General features: G+C 47.9%; 1 protein-coding gene across 1 annotated transcript in view; it reads right to left on the reverse strand.

The window, feature by feature from the left end:
• LOC123383556 (ral guanine nucleotide dissociation stimulator-like) overlaps positions 1 to 12,250 on the reverse strand; it is a 230,220-nt gene extending 217,970 nt beyond the window's left edge. The window contains exon 1 of the mRNA XM_045051450.1: positions 7,580 to 12,250. The gene's annotated coding sequence lies outside the window, so the exon portion shown is untranslated. The remainder of the gene's footprint in view (positions 1 to 7,579) is intronic.
• Between the last annotated feature and the right edge of the window lie 487 nt (positions 12,251 to 12,737).

Here is a 12,737-nt window from a genome sequence, read left to right on the forward strand (position 1 = left end):
TGGAGCCTGCTTCAGATTCTGTGTCTCCCTTTCTCTCAGCTCTTCTCCACTCATACACGTGCTCTCTCTCTCTCTCTTTCTGTGTGTGTATGTGTGTGTGTTTCCATGTATCTCTCTGTGTCAAGAATAAATAAACATAAAAAACTTAAAAAGAAAAGAATGAATTTAACCAAGAAGATGAAAGATCTCTTTACTGAAAACCAGAAATCAGTGGAGAAAGAATTTGAACAGACAGAAATAAGCAGAAAGACATTCTATGCTAGTGGATCCCAAGAATTAAGATTGTCAAAATGTCCACACTACTTAAAGCCACCTACACATTCCCTAGGTGCAATCCTTTACAAAGTTGAAGCACTTTCCCAAAAATAGAATAATCCTTCAAGGTGGACAGAAGCACAAAAGGCTCTGAATACCAAAGTCATTAAGAGAACGAGGACCACATCTGGAAGCATCATGCTTTTTGATTTGAAACTAGATCTCAAAGCTACAATAACCCAAGTAGTACAGTCTTGGGGTAAAAGCAGACACACAGGTCATTGGAACAGAAGTGAAGTCCCAGGAAGAAACCCACACATATGTAACCAATTAATTCACAACAAAAGAACCAAGAATATAACCTGAGGCAAAGGCAGTCTTCCTCAATGGTGGTGCCCAGAATCACTGAGCACAGAAAAACAACAGGCGCGGAAAAACAACTTGACACCTATTTAGCATCACACGCAGAAACGAAGTTGAAATGTACTACAGACTTGAGACCTGAAACCATAAATACCTGGATAAGAACTTGGACAGAAGGTGTGGGAAATCGCACAACGATCTCCTGAGTTGGGAGATTACAGGGCACGCTTGGCAGAGCAGATCACTGCTCTCTGGCCTTCCTGCAAACAGCCAGCAGCAGCTCACTTACCTAGTTGGTGTGTATCTGGGGGGCAGGCGAGACTTGGCTGATCTAGTGCGTGTGTATCTAGGGGTTGGGTTCTGCATGGGCTCACCAAGTCCTTGGACCGTGTTGTCACGTGGAATATTTTATCCTGTCTAGATATGGTTCGCACCATGTCTTCAATACGTTCTTTCTAGCATGTGGCCCGCTGGTGTGTTGCACATCGTTTGTAGGCTTAATGACTACGGGAGCCTGAGAGCAGCTCGCAGAGACGTCCCTTAAACTCCCTCTCACCTCTCTTGACATGCATGGAGTGTGAAGCAATCCTTTCTGCTGTCCTTGGCTTTGCTGGACAGAGCCAAATGCCAAACCCATGAGAATGTTTGGATCACAGTCTTGACTTGAGTTTTGGGATTTGACACCAGAAGCCAAAGCTACAAAGGAAAACTAAACAAGTGGGACTACATGAAACTAAAAAAAAAAAACAAGTTCTGCACAGCAACAATATCTTCCACAGAATGGAAAGGCAACATTGTTAATGGGAGAAAATACTTGCAAACTATATACATGGTCAAGGGTTAAAACACAAAAGATATCGGGGGCGCCTGGGTGGCGCAGTCGGTTGAGCGTCCGACTTCAGCCAGGTCACGATCTCGCGCTCCGTGAGTTCGAGCCCCGCGTCGGGCTCTGGGCTGATGGCTCAGAGCCTGGAGCCTGTTTCCGATTCTGTGTCTCCCTCTCTCTCTGCCCCTCCCCCGTTCATGCTCTGTCTCTCTCTGTCCCAAAAATAAATAAACGTTGAAAAAAAAAATTTAAAAAAAAAAAAAAAAAAAAAAAAAAAACACAAAAGATATCAAGAACTCCTACAGAGCGACAATGCAAAACCAAAGAGCAATGATAGAACTGGCAGAGTCCTGAAGAAGCATTCTTCCAATGAAGACATACAGATGGCCACCACATACATGAAGAGAAGTTCCATGTCACTCCACATTAGGGAAATGAAAGTCCAAAGCCAAAGAGATATCACCTGAAACCTGTCTGAATGGTCTTATCAAAAAGACAAGAAAACACAAGCATCGGGTACAATGTGGAAGAAAGCGAATCATTGGGCCCTGTTGGTGGCATTGGAACTTGGTGCAGAGGCAGTCGCAAACAATGTAAAGTTTCCTCACACAATTCAGAGGAGAACATCCATATCATCCAGCAACGTCCCTCAATTACCCCCCTAGGTACTACTCTGAACATGAAATCACTAACTCCCGAAATTCCTTCACACCTGTTATTATGCCACAGTGTTTATAATAGCCTGGAGGGCATTTTGCCAGTGAAAAAACTCACACAGAGAAAAACACATACAGAATGCTTGCACATATATGGGGAATCTGACTCAAAAACTAAGGAAACAAAAAACAAAAATCCTCAAAACAGAATGAAACAAGCCCATCCATACATAAAGATGATTGCAACGGGGGGGGGGGGGGTGCAGGAAGGAGGGAAATAGGTAAAGGTCAAGACACATCATCGAATAAAAAAAGACCATGTCAACAGGGAAAGGGAGAGTAAAGGTGACTCAGTATCTCAAATTCTAGCTTCCTCTATTTCAGAGACATTAGTTCAGTCCATTCCATTCACTAGACCTACGTGAATAGTAACCAATTACAAGGACTTGGCAGTTCTTTACCAGGACTTGAGTTCTTTAATTAGGATTTCGTATCCAACAGGACAGATTGCTTAGATTATTAGGTAACTTAGATTTTCCATTACATTTATGGTTACTTGAAGTACCATGATGTCACTAAAACTCCTTAGATCTAAGTGGACACTTTCATTACCCTCAACATATGTACATACCACTAAAAGAGTACAATGAAGTTAAGGTGCATTGTCCATCACACAAAAGTGATTGTTTTTCTCCTTGTTGTAGCGAGCGTTTGGTGACAAAAAGGTTCCGGGAATCGAGCTCCTTATCAAATTCCATGCGATGGGTTATGCAGAATATAGTAATCATGGTAATCAAGAAAATAATGATCTTCAAGACAATCATAATCTCCAGAATTGCTGACAGAGACAACTCACCCCCCGGGGACAAAACAGATGCTTAGGAGCCTCAGCTGCTCAAAGTGGCCGACACCACACCATCTTACTGAAAACATAAAGTACCAGTCAGCTTGATATGTAAGTTTGGGAAAGCCTCAGTTCTCAGACTTTTGCTTTCGGTGAGGTCACGGTGCTGCCTGCAGGAAGTTTTCATCCGTTGTAACAGCATGGGGACACACTATTGAAATGAGAATTTCCTATGCAACAAAACTGTTTCTTTGGAAAGAACTGGGACCCTGCCATGGTCCTGACTAAATACAAGACATGGCACCGCAGACAATTACACACATGCACGAACACAAACGCCAACAACCTGACAGAGGTGGAACCCATGCAATGAAAGAGCGTTTGCTCAAGACCTCATTTCCAAAGGAGGCTGAGAGACCAGCACCGTCTGCTCAGGTATACATGCACTGGTTTCTAGAGACCCGGCGGGCTCAGAGTCATTGCTCCCTCAGGCTGCCTGGTGAATACTGGAGGAGATGTGACTCCTAAGGACTGAAACTCTTGAAACACAAAACGAATGCAACACAGGAAGCGTTCCATGGACACATGAAGCGCCACACCCCACGGATATGAAGAACAAAACCCAAAGTCGGCCTGGAACGAGGAGCTTTCGAGTCCACCTTCCTCGCCAGAGTATGAAGAAGACGGGGTCCTAGGAAGGTCTTGCTGACCCATGCCCCCCGCTGTGACGCCACCCTCACCAAGAGCCCCGCGTGTCACTCTGCAAAGTGTCTCAGGCTGGATGTGAAATGACAGGGTTCCCCGCAGAGGGCGTGACTCAGGCCCCAGAGCCTATTTTGCTGGATTCCCCGTTTGAGGGCACACGCACGTCTCCAAGCCCACCGGTGCTCGCAGGGCACGCACGCTAGGTGCAAATGCTTTCCCTGCCTCTCCACAGGCAGCAGTGGGAAAGCCAGCGGTGCAGCACGCTCATGTGGCGCCCGACTGCCGGGCTTCATGTCTCGAGTCTTCCCCCGTCACAGCAGTGACCCCCGGCACATATTCTTTCACATCTTCCCTTGGAAATAGGAACGGGGACCAGAGTCCTTGCTGAGGTACTCTGTGTCGTCAGCATAGATCTCTCAAGTGCTCAGAACAGTGCCTGGAACAGGCTAAGCGCTCTACCAAGGTGGGATAAGACCAAGGAGAAAACAAACACGCAAAGGCAGTCCCCTCCCTCGTGGCCAGCACCTAGGCAACTGCTGGGGCTGGTGAGGCAGGGGAGGGATCCCTTCCTTCCCCTGAAGGTGTCCGGCTCCCCCTCCCTCCTCAGGACTTCCCGCTGGCATCAAGAAAACCTCCCTGCCTGATTCCGGGTGGTGCCGGCTAGGAACCCAGTGCCTCAGGGAGAGGCCCTCGCACATCTCCCTGGATACTTGGACGGGCTTCAGGTCAACAGACTCTGCCTCCTCACCTATATGGCAACAGGGACTGCACACCCGTGGAGCCGCTTCAGGACTTGCAAAGCATCAAAGGTGTTGGGACCACAACCAAGTTTCGACGACACGCACGGCGACTACTTTACCAAGGAAACCTCTCACATGGCGAGCTCACGGATCAATATCCATGCGATGACTCAGGCACAATAATCACGGTAATCGTGAAGGTAATGATACTCAAGGTCACCATAATCTCCTTCATTCTGGAGAGACACAACTCACCCCTCAGGGACCAAACAGACGCTTAGGAGCCTGAGCTGTTCCAAGTGGACTACACCATACCATCTTCCTGAAAACATAAAGCACCAGTCACCTCGACATGGAAGTGTGGGAAAGCCTCTGCTCTTAGGCCTTTGCTTTCAGTGAGGTCAAGGTGCTCCTTCAGGATATTTTTAACCTTTGAGACAGGATTGGAATTCTCTAGTGAAATGAGATATTCCCATGCAACAAAACGCATTCCTTACAAAGAACTGGGTCCCTGACGCCGTCCGGACTCCACAAGGGCCACAGCACCACACTCACGCACACACACTCGCCCCCGCCCCCAACAACCGGGGAGAGGTACAACCCATGCAATGAAAGACCGTTTGCTCAAGACCTCATTTCCAAAGGAGGCTGAGAGAGGAGCACTGCCTGCTCCAGTACACACGCACTGGTTTCTAGGGACCCGGTGTGCTCCGAGTCACTGCTCCCTCGTGCTGCCTGGTGAGTCCCGGAGGTGATGTGATTGCCAAGGACTGAAACTCTTGAAACACGGAACGAATGCAAGACAGGAGGCGCTCCACGGACACGGGAAGCACAACGCCCCACTGATAGGAACAACAAAACCCACAGGTCTGCCTTGGACAAGGAGCTTTTCCATCCACCTTGCTCACCAGAGTGCGAAGAAGACGTTCCCACCCAACATATCCCAAAGAGATGACTTTGGACGCCATCCACAACACCCAGTTCTCTTCAGCACACATCTCCAAGGAGGAAAGAGTCTGCACCACCCTCTAAAACACAGAAGCGCCACTTATTCCTGCCTCCCTGGCTCCGAGTTCATTGATGGAATGCACATTGCCTTCAGAAAGGAAGAGCTCAACAGGGAGTTGCACTTGCCCTAATCCAGACTCCTACCCCCTAGTCCCATTGACTCCCACGATGATAGAGGACCCCCTTTCGCCACAAGCGGGGTGAGATCTCCCCCTCCCCATCAGAGGGTGCAACTCTGCCACCAGGGGCGGGGCGGGGCGCGGCGGGGCAGGGCGCGGCGGGGCTGGGCAGGGCAGGAGAGCAGGTGTGGAGGGGGGAGGCAGGAGGCCTGTGTTCACCTGCTGCTTCCACTCTCAATCCCTTCAACACCGTCCCCTGCTGGCCTCCAGCAACTCAGGCCCACCACCCCGACTCTCCCTGGAATGTTTCTCTGGACTCTCAGGTCCCTTGTACTTCATTTTCCCAGGCAGGAATGATTCCTCCTGCTCATGGCTGCCACTTCCCTGGCCCTGCCTTGACACTTTCCCACAACCGCAGGTCCACGCTTTCCTTCCTTCCTTCGTTAGTTCGTTCCTTCCTTCCTAGAATCCCACCTCCACCCGCCAACCACCAACCCAGTCAGACCTCCATGGGCACTCAGGGCGCCCCTCTCCTCTCGACCTGAGCCACTTCCCACCGCCTGAGCCTAACCCCCTACTCGATCTGGGGCCCTCCTCCTCCAGGGAACCGGGGTCCAACCCAGAAAGCCCACTCCTGAGGCCTCCAGACCGCAGCCGCAAAAGAGCCCAAGAAGAAACCCGGAGCACCAGGGAGGTGGGGGGGTGCTCATGGAAGGGGAAGACAGAGAGGGGCAGGGGGGAAGGCCACGTGCGACCTTCTCACTAGGGTCCCTACCTTGGCAGCACCGCGACTGAGGCAGGTCCTGGAGGGAGGCTGTGGGTCTCAGCTGCTCCACCTTTAGGCTTCTCCCAAATGGTCTTTCTGGGGCGCCGGGGGGCATCGCATCGTGCTCTGCTCCAGCCAGTGCTGGCACTCCACCAGCGCGGCCAAAGACCGAGGCGCCTGGGAAGCGCGTCCCGCGCCCTGGCCTCTGGCTCCAGGAGCAGCAGGAACAGCAGGGCTGCCACCCTCCGAGGCTGGAGGCTCATGGCTCCCAGTCTTCTGCACGCGGGGCTCCGCCCGCGCTCCCGCGAGCGCCCTGTGAGCACTACCGCTACCCCTACCGCCAATGCCATGGCTACCGAGTCGTAGGCGCCAGGCAGCAGCATGTCCCCGGTCGGGGGCTGAGGTGGGCGTCAGTCCCTGGCTGGCCCAGACCATTGGGGGCTTGGGGCGGCAGGCGGGCTGGGAGCCAACTCATAGCACCGCCGCAGCCTCAGCTGTGTCCCTCACGGGGCTCTGGCCCTGGCCCACGCGCATGCGCGCACTCGTGCGCGCGCTCCCGCACATCTGCTTGGGCCCAGGATCCAGGCAGCCCCATCCCCCCACCCCCACCCCCACCCCCACCCCCCCGCAGGGGGCACAGCTCCTGGGCTCCAAGGTCTGCACCACCGCACCTCCCTGTGCCCACCAGATGCTCTGACCGACTGCCCGCCAGCCTGACAGCCGGGAGTCAGGCAGAGGGCTCCAGAGACCAGGCCAGTGGGACAGGGACTGGCAGGTGTCTCCTCCCAAGGTGATCACCTCCCTTTCACCCCTGAAGAGACCCAGGAAGCTTTTGCAAAGCTGGTTTCCCAGGGAGGTGGCTGTACATGAACCCAGTGCTCCTCAAATAATAATACTCAAATATTCAATAATGCTAAAGTAACACCGTCAAGTTAATTACAAAGCGAATGAATGGCTGTGACCGGGGCCAGCACCTGCCCTGGGGAACGTTCTATTTGTTCATGTTTCTTTACTATGGAGAGAGAGGGAGTGAGACGGCAGGAGGGCCACCCGATACATATCTGCACCTTCCCTTTACCCACCTCCTCATTTCCCAACTCAAACCACATTCTTTCCCCTGAGGCTAACATCTATATCCAACTCTGTTTCCATTTTCCCCTCCATCTGCTAAGCTTTTCTGCACCATGGACCTCTAGGTTAAGGTCTAAGAGGTTTACACTCCACAAAGAGGCAATTAAAATACATGAGCTAGGAGGTACTCAAAATGGTTTGCCCAGGTCTGGCACTTAACTCTTACCTGAGGGAACAGTCAGCATCCTGTTCTCAGACATCAATCACCTGAGCCTCTTCATGTATGGTGGGTGTTCAAATGGCAAAGGAAGAGAGGAGGGAAACAAGCAGAGATCATGTGGTACTTTCAGGAACCTGCCGCATCCAGGTTAGTCGCTGACTAGACTGCCAAGTCTTCATCCCCTCAGAGCCACTGTGCATCTGTTAAGAAATCAACATGCCAGAGGGCCTGCTTAGAGCCAAGTTCACAATCTGTTGATCCAGCCAACACAAAGAGTTAAGGTTCAAGTGGGGGACTTTCCCATGGCCTCCCACAACACTAAGGCACTTCTCCTTTTACAAGTGAATCAACTGAGTCAATGAGAGCTTCAGTAATTTCCTCAAAGACTCCCAGCCAAGGCACACAAAGTGGAGATGCTACAACACATGGTCATGTCATCATCTGCTAACATCCATATGTTCATTTCCCCTCAAAATCCATATGTTGGAATCCTGATGCCTGATGTGATGGTATTAGCGGGTGGACCTCTGGAAGTTGATTAGACCATAAGGTCCTCATGAATGGGATTAGTGCTCTTGTAAAAGAGACGCCACAGAGACCCCTTGCTCCTTCTACCAAGTGAGGACACAGCCCTAAGGTGTTTGGCTATGAATCGAGAAGATGGCCCTCATAGGACTCAACCATGCTGGGGCCTTGATCTTAGACTTCCTGGCCCTCAGAGCCATAAGAAAGAAATTTCTGTGTTCGATTTTGTTAGAGCAGGCCGAGCGGACTGAGACACCACCCAAACAGATGTTGACAAGTTTAACTAGATGAGATAAAGAATGCTAATGTGAAATAGAATTACAATAAATACATTGACCTCAATTTCAGGGTTTTTTTTTTAACGTTTTATTTTTGAGAGAGACAGACAGATGGACAGAGCACGAACAGGGGAGGGGCAGAGAGAGAGGGAGACACAGAATCTGAAGCATGCTCCAGGCCCAGCACAGTACCCAACTCGGTTGCTCCAACACACAAACCGCAAGATCACCACCTGAGCCAAGGTCAAACACTCAACGGACTGAACCACCTAGGTACCCCATTTACAGTTTGAAAAATATATACATTACATTACACATCTCCACAACTGTTGTGAGGATTTGTGGGTTACCAGGAGCCCTTGTCAAAAGATTTTAATGCCACTGAAAACTCAATGTGACTCTCTTGGCTTATCTTATCTGCATATGACAAGGTCCACAGGAGGGTTCTGATAGAGCCAGTCAGATCACGCCTATAGAACAGAGTGTCCTGAATGTTCAAGTAAGACATAATGGGAAGACATAGGAGGCAAGCCAAAGGCTTCATGGCAAAATATACTTACCGCTGAACTCATTCTTTCTTAGTAGTGTACCAACAACCCAGCCCACTTAACGGAAAGCAGCTCTAGAATCAATCTTTGGCAACAGGATCATAGGAGAGTACACCACAAATACCACACAAATGGACAGCAAAATGATCTCGCAGATCTCACGAAGATGCACTACCCCATGAAGCCTATGAAAGGGACAAAGATTCTGGCAGTTCAGCCATAATAATGACCCAATCCATGCTGAAAGGAGAATGGTAGCAAGAAAAAAGACCGAGAGAAACTAAAAGAGGGCAATGAAGCTAGAGGGTTCGTTACTAGAGCAATTAATTATGTAAATATATATACATATACATATGTATATGTATATGTATATATATGGAAAAGTAAGACAGTACCTAGAGGCGCAATCAAGACATAGGCAAATCAGACCCCAGAAGTGCTCTGCTGATGACCATAAAATTGCCCAGATGCTTCTAGTGTCTTCAGAATAGTTGTTTGGCTTTGTTTTCAAGACATGGCTTTGTTCCCTCCAAAGGCTGATTTGGATTGCACAAATCTCATCCAAGGTGCAGTCGTGGAGGAACTCAAGGGAAGAATGAGGTGTGCCTGGAACCCTGTTCACCTCCTGCTGTGAACTCTCAGCTGGGCCTAAAGGGGAAGGTGGGATGGTATCCTTTGGACCTGCCCTTGCCTCAATCCTGGGACCCTTGTGCACCTCCCCCAAGAGGCTACGAGGGGCACCGTGGTCCTGCTCTCGGAACCCACAGTGTAGAAGCAGGAACCCAGATGTTCAGTGCGTGGAGATTTTGCAGGCAGGTGTCATCCTGAATGCCCAGGGCTTCCTGACTTTTGGTCACCCTTCCCCCAACAGTGGCCTAAAGCCTGTCGTGCCCAGGCCTGTGGGGGAAGGGTCGGGGGGCAGGTGGCCATGAATGCTGAGCTCCCCAGGATCTGATCAAACAGGGAGAAAAATGAGTGCTTCTCTTGCTGGTGCAAAGTTTTCCCTCATCTTCCCCTCACGCTGACACAGCCTTTCCTGTGTTGGCCTGTGTGAAAGACAATTTCAAGGTGGAGCCTTGTGAGGCTGCAGCTGATTTGCGCCAGGTGCAGGTGATTTGCATGAAAATCACCAAAGAAAGCACCTTGTGCTTATCACCAGTGTAGACTGGTCAGACTTTATTGAAACTCTTGTAGCACTCTGTAGCACTGGGATGTGCTGCTGAAGGACAGAGCCCATCGCCACAGAAGCTAAGCAGTGCCTAGAACTGAGTAGACCTTCAGGAGGTGTTTGAATGAGGAGATAGAGAATTACTGCTGTAAGAGGAGCTTTGAGGCCATCACCTTTGTATATTATTTTCTTATAGCACAGATATCCATGGACAAAGAACAAGACACCAAAGCATACACCATAGATTTCTTGCTAACTGCAAAGGAAAGAAAAAAAAAAAATGTGCCTTTACAATGAAGAGCTCTGGTGTTTTCATCCTAACCGAATGATTGCTGATATGGGTCACTCTGATGATACATATCATCTGATGTGATGTATACAGTGTCAATCATATAATTGAGACTTACAGGACATGCAAGGATAAAGGAGCAAATTAAATGACACTGTAAAAAATCAAGCAAACTAGAATGTGGAACATGCTACAAAATAACAGGCTAAGTTTTCTCAGAAAGGTAATATCCTGCACATAGTGACTTCCTTCCAAAGTGTAAATATAGAAAGGAGGGGAAAAGAGTACACTTTACACTAGAGAAACCAAACACTACCTTAGCTAGTTGATCAAAAGTAACATCAACAGTGGTAAGTTATGATAATAGGATGTATTCTTGATATGATATGATGAGAATGGTTCATTACCTCTGTAGTTTTCCTCCCCTAACCATAACCCCAGTGTGATCATGAGAATAACATCAGAAAAATCCCAGTTGAGGGGCATTCTACAAAATTCCTGGCCAATACTCTTCAGAACTGTCAAAGTCATTAAAAAACAAAGGAAGTTTAAGAAACTTTCTAACCCAAGAGGAGCCTAAGGAGATATGATAACTAAATGTGATGTGGTATCTGGAAACAGAAAAAGCACATTAGGTGTAAACTAAGGAAATCTGAACAAAGTATGGACTTTAGTTAATTAAAAATAATAAGCTTAGTTTTTTAAAAACTAAGGATAAGTGTTATATTAGAGCCTTGGTATTATCTCCATTAGCAAGCACAATCTGGGTGGATACGTTTAGATCATTAATGGCTTTTAAAAAGAAAAACGTTCTTAGCAATGAAACTGACACTTTTTTCTCTAGGCAAGTATTTATAACTCAGAGCGTTCATTAAGCAGTTTTTACACAATAGTTATTATGTATGAGATACCGTACTTATTAACAGTAGAGATAATAAAAAGATGACCCTTGCTTTTGAGGAGCCCACATTGCCATATGTTCACAACTAGGTAACATTAATCTGCTGAAAATGAGTTGAAAATGTAACTATAACATTTACATTGTAGCCCAGGGAAGTAATAATTTTATTCAACTTGGAATACCTAAATGCAATATCATTTTGTATGGTAAAAGTTAAGGATAATTTGGGAGTAATGTCAGCAAGACGGTGGAATAGGAAGCACTAGGACCTCATTCTGCCGTGGAGACACTGACTTAAGAGCAATATATAGACCATATTGCCTTTGTGAGAATTCCAGAAACAATTTTAAGTGGTTGTAGTCACCCAGGCATACACAAAGCCAAGAAGAGCTGCGTTGAAGCCGGTAAGAAGGTTCATTGCATTTGCTCGGCTTCACCCTGGCACAACAGGGTGTGATCAGGACAAAACTCCCAAGTCTTAGCTTCTCCCTTGGGGGAAAAAAGAAGAGTGGAACCTGCATCTAGTGTTCTGGTTTTGCAAGGGCTGCTTGAGAGACTGGTTTCTATCTCTCTTGACTTGGGGTTCTGAAGGAAGCAGTAGCGCACTTTAGATGCGAGATTAGAGGCTGCCAAGAACAAGGCAAACTCTATGATTTGTTATAGCAACAGAGAGACTGCAGTACTGCATAAAGAAACCAGGGTGAACAAGATATTAAGTTTTTGAGAACAGGGGCAAACCTCTTTCACTTGGAAATTATACACATAATCCCAGAGAAGATACATCCCCAGGAAAGATTTGAGAATTGCTAGCCTGTCTGGAGAAGGTCTTTCCTTATAAAAAGTCAGTCTGTAAAGACTGAGAGAAGTGGCTGTTTTTCCAAATATTCAGATCTCAACAAACGATCACAAGGCATAAAAAGAAACAAGGAGGGCGCCTGGGTGGCGCAGTCGGTTAAGCGTCCGACTTCAGCCAGGTCACGATCTCGCGGCCCGTGAGTTCGAGTCCCGCGTCAGGCTCTGGGCTGATAGCTCAGAGCCTGGAGCCTGTTTCCGATTCTGTGACTCCCTCTCTCTCTGCCCCTCCCCCGTTCATGCTCTGTCTCTCTCTGTCCCCCCAAAAATAAATAAACGTTGAAAAAAAATTAAAAAAAAAAACAAGGAAAAATTGGCCTCTTAAAGGAACAAAATTAATCTCCAAAAACTAATCCTAAAGAAATAGAGACCTATGAATTATCTGATAAAGAATTCAAAGTAACTCTAAAAGATAGCTAAAAGAGGACACAGACAAGTGAATAAAATCAGGAAAACAGTGCAGGAACAAAATGAATATATCAACAAAGAGCTGTAAACTATAAAAAACAAAAAAATTCTAGAGATGAAGAATAAAATGACTGAATTGAAAAATGTGCAAGGGTTCAACAGCAAACTTGATCAAGTGAAAGAATTGGTACATTT

Source organism: Felis catus (assembly GCF_018350175.1).
Source record: "Felis catus isolate Fca126 chromosome A2 unlocalized genomic scaffold, F.catus_Fca126_mat1.0 chrA2_random_Un_scaffold_38, whole genome shotgun sequence".
Taxonomy (NCBI): Eukaryota; Metazoa; Chordata; class Mammalia; order Carnivora; family Felidae; genus Felis; species Felis catus.